The sequence below is a fragment of the Nymphaea colorata genome, chromosome 9 (genome assembly GCF_008831285.2).
Source record: "Nymphaea colorata isolate Beijing-Zhang1983 chromosome 9, ASM883128v2, whole genome shotgun sequence".
Classification (NCBI taxonomy): Eukaryota; Viridiplantae; Streptophyta; class Magnoliopsida; order Nymphaeales; family Nymphaeaceae; genus Nymphaea; species Nymphaea colorata.
Genome location: NC_045146.1, coordinates 6,527,717 through 6,532,701, shown reverse-complemented (window position 1 = coordinate 6,532,701; position 4,985 = coordinate 6,527,717).

Genomic DNA, 4,985 nt, shown 5'->3' with positions numbered 1-4,985 from the left:
TTAGCAATGGATGGACAACTGCAAAATGGCCTTTATGTGATTTGAAAGAGACTTGCAAGTGAAGCTGTCTTGCATTTGCCTGAATAATCAAAAGCTTTTGTAGTGGAAATATAAGCATCCAATCATCTATTGGCAATATACTTATCAAAGAAGGACACATAGTGGCTTAAGAGAGATGGAAATTCTTGGATATGGAATGGAAATAAGTGGCCTATGAAAAGGAAATAACATCCATTGTCCATTGTATGTGGCAACCACAATGCTAATTATTAGGCCGACCTTTCAATATTCAGATTAATATTGTAGCCAATAGCTACTTTCTATCTCATGGCACCTGAGTACTATGTAAGCATGTTAGTACAAATTTCCATTGGAGTTTGAATTCCAAAATATGGATAAGTTGGGGAAATCCAACCAAGTAGTAATGCCATAAGTCATATGGAAAGAAGAGGTATGAGGGAGAGATGAGGGTGGTGTCTCACTCTCTTCAGATTTGAGAGATTTACTTTGAAGATTCAAGAAGAAAATTCCGATGATCTAGCTATGGTTTGACTGGTTGGCTTGGTAAGAAGACACATGCCCAAGAATGTGGCAACAATATGATGTTCTTTTTGCCAAGGGAGCTCGAATTTATATCCAAATGTTGATGAAGTTCATAAAGAGTTGCTGAAGGAGATGCATGATAGCCCATGGACCGGTCATCCAGACAAGGTCACACTTTGGCCATGGATTTTGGAGCATTTATTGGCTGAAGATGGGTGAGGATATCAATCATTATTTCAAATACTCCTCTTGATAATGTTGACAGACAATTAGCTGGTGGCCTCCTACAACTACTGCCTACCTTAAATTGACCTTTGCATCAGTCTGTGGCTCAACTTTATTTCCTCCTGCTAAAGGTAGATAACATGACCTCAAGTTTTTTAATGTTGTACTATTTTTTAAATTATGTATTTTATACTGACACCAGAGTCATGTTGGCCTACCACACGACCAAACTTATCTTTGGTAAACACGGTAAAGTACCAGGGTATTTTGGGGCGAGCCTCTTTAAGTTGTTGATGACAGAGTTAAACCTTTCAACAAGCAATTACCTACAAAAAGAAGGTGAGATGAAAAGAGTGAATGTTGTGTTGGAAGAATACTTACAATACTATGTTACTGCTAATCAAAAGAACTTGGTGGCCTTGTCTAAGATAACCTAATTCTGCTATGACTTACAACATGCACACATGACAAAGGGAAGTCCAGTTGAAGTGATGATGAGGTGCAATATCCCCTCCTTCTAGATGACCATGGTCTTACAATCCAAGTTTGAATGCACTACTACAATAAAAATGATGTGCAAAGTGCAAGAAGCCAAGGAAGATGCATGAAATTGCTTGGCCAAGGCAGTCAATTGTATAAAGAGAACCAATTGTAGGGACATTTATGGAATTCAAAGTTACAAATTTTGTGGTGCTCAAGTTAGCACCCCAAATATGGGAAAATATAGGCAGTAAAGTAGTTTGTTGGGTTTTTGTTGCAAAGTACGATGGCCCTTTTAAAGTGCAAAAAGGCATGGGCACAATGGCTTATATGTTGGGTCAGGCAGCAAGGGTCAAATTAAGTTTATTGATTGCTTCATCTTAACTTCTTAATTAAGCCTTTTGATGAAGACAATGGTGACATTCACTAGGAAGGTGACAGGCCTTGCACCTCCATGTGTAACAATCCATTTTGATCATAAGGTTGATTGTATTCTGGACCATAGGCTGAACGACCATAGAAACACTACAAAAAGGCTACCATGACTGATGTACAAAAACTTCAGTAGAAAAGCACCAACCAGAGTAATACTTATACTGACGGATATCATGAACCATCAATGTAGATGGTGTCGTTGAAGGTTTCACTGACTGTTTAGCTAGACCCTTATTGATGATCGTTGCTGTTAGGATATTAGGCAGGGTTTATTGACACATGCTCAGATCTGTTTGCATATGTCCACTTATACTAATCATCATGGTTGTTGGTGTATTGCATTGGATTTACGTACACATGCTCAAAACCATTAGTATAATGTGCCAGATGTACTGACGAAGACTTACCATCAGTATATTTTCAATTTTTACTAACAGATCACCACATCAGTAAAGCCTTATCTTTGATACTGATGATCTCTCCCTACAATAGTGACCATTTTATGGACAGAAAATTGTATTTTTACTGATGTGAGAGACCCTTTAGTCAAAAATTATAAAATTTTTATATTATATTAAATTATATTAGGTACCACCTAAATAATGAAAATACAAAAAAATCCTTGCATGGCATCAATAACAAAACAAAGCTGTAATTAATGTATTACACAACATAGTCTTGGTTAACATACAAATAAATTACTATTATCTTCATGAATAAGTCAAACAAAGTTTGTGATACATGTAGTCCATCTTTCATATTAAGATGGTACTTGTATATGATATTTAATATATGCAACCAAGCCCAAGAGTCGAAACTTGAAATTTGGTTTACATGTATCAATGGTGAAAATTGGGAGGTGTCGGCAAACCTATATAGAAGAAGTAAAATATGTTATAAGAAATGAAATGCATCGTTTAACATAACATATATTTGAAACTTAACTGAATGGTCTCACAAACAAAGTCATGATTTTATTTATACGATCTTTGAGCATATCCACCCTTGCACATTTAGCCTCTAACTTAGGGACTCTACCATTGGTTGCCCTGAGCTCAGGTACTCTAGCACATGTTATTTTGAGTTCATCATATTTTATGCATTTCTCTTCAAGCACAACCATTTTTCTTGTAGAGTACTAACTTTTTTTTAATGTTGCATTTTGTGCTTCAAATTGACTTTTGTTTGTGTTTCTAGTAGAAAACTATAAAAGTTTTGCACTCAGCATTCCCATTGTACATACCTGACCATGGCCATCTTGTCCAATCACTTGGTATAGCATATCACTGCTGCCAGATGAATCACCTCAAGCAAAGTAGCTGTCTTTTTTTTAGCTTTTCTTAGTGCATTACATGCAAACAAGGTTAGTAGACAATAACATATCTACTTTTATGTGAAATAACAAATGAATATGACACTTACTACATCATTATTAGTTTCGGGGTTAGAGTCATTTGCACTTTTGCTGTTTTTGTTAGCAATAAAAACTTCAGCATGTGAAAGCTAGGTCCATTTTCTCCAAACTGTATAAGAGAATATATCAAATTGAATAGGTGATATACATATAGTTAATTATTATTCAACTAGAAATATGAACTCAAAATAATATCAAATTATAATTTACCTTTTATGCTTTAAATCATGCGAAGCTCTGTGTCCATATCGTGTGTTGGTACTTTAGTTGTGTACAGTTTTGAGTATTTCTTTTACTAAGTTCTTGTAAAACATTTACATTATATATGACATTACATCGGCTTATACTAAGATTTATACTTCAAATTAATTCCCACTGAATTTATGGAATACATACATTTTGCCATTTTCATCAAAATGCTTCATCATAAACTCCACCTGATTGACTGGAATCTCATACTTGGTAAATTGGGCTTTACGAGCTTCAAAAGTTTAAAAATCTGTGTATACTTTCCTCAATTCATACCTCCACAATATAAAGAGGCATACATATTCCTGTAATATTGACTAGTGTATGCCCAACTTATGTTAGCTAGGAATGTGAAACTTCTCTTACTTTGAACACATAATGTATAACTGTGAACAAATGGAATGTAACATTCAATCATTAAATTTTAAAAAGATGACTATATTACTTACACATGTTTCCAAAAATCTAATGTAAATGAGTTGAGCAATTCCAACCACTTATGGAAAATCAAAAGTGTAAATTCTGGATCTCATGCCAACATTCCAATATACATTGTGAAAAATTTTATTTCCTAGACTGTTCACTTGTAGTTTATGTTTATAACTTTATAGTCATGCCTCAAATTTGCAATGGCAAGAACTCAAGTCAATCCCCAAGTGTTTCTTGGTTAGGGTACTATAAACAATTGAATTAAAACATAAACTAATATTTAGTGATTGAAAATATTAGTAATTAATGAATATTGTTACTTGAACAAGCTGCATTCAATGTACCATCTTCTATTCTCTCATACATCGATGGTATATACTGTAGCTAAGAAGTCATCTACAAAGAACATATTGTTACAAAAAATTAGATGTAGAACATGTGAATATATATGAAAAATATAAATAAATATATGCATGAACAAGTGTAGAACAACAGTGGCATCATTTAGTAATGCAAAATGAAAAAAAAAAGATGTCAATTCGATCAATATTTAAGGACTATGATGAATGAACAATGTAAACAATAGTATATGTGTAATTCATACCAACTATCTCTGAGAGAATGATTAACCACAAGGACATGTATAACCTCCCTAACATAAGCCAAGTATCAACATCTGCAACTGGCATATTATGCAAATCTAGGTCTTTATCACTATTATTATTGTCAATCGCTTCCTTTCCTGAAATGTCATACATATCTCTAGGTCTTCTTTTAATAACATGACAATCACTTTTTGTCATGTCTTCTACGTAAGAAACTTGTTGTGCTTGTAATGCTAAGATGAAAGGTTCATCTTTTATACAACTGAAGTTGATGTTGATGCACATGAACCCAAATTTGTCTTCTTTAATGTCACACTGTGCAAAGTAAGTACATTGTACATTTGCATTTGAGTAGAACAAACTTCAGAGTCTTTGTTTAGGTGACCTCTACAATGTCTGTGATAAATTTCGTAGTATGAAACTTCACCAATCATAGGATTCCCATCTCTTGAACTTGAGAAACTAAATGTCTGTTTAATAACGAGTACATCACCTTTGGTACTTTATATTTATATCGTTGTCCCTTGTGTGAAATTTAAACCCATTAGATATGAAGCCTTGCATAACAATACAATTTTTTTGGGAAATAAAGACAACCATACCGT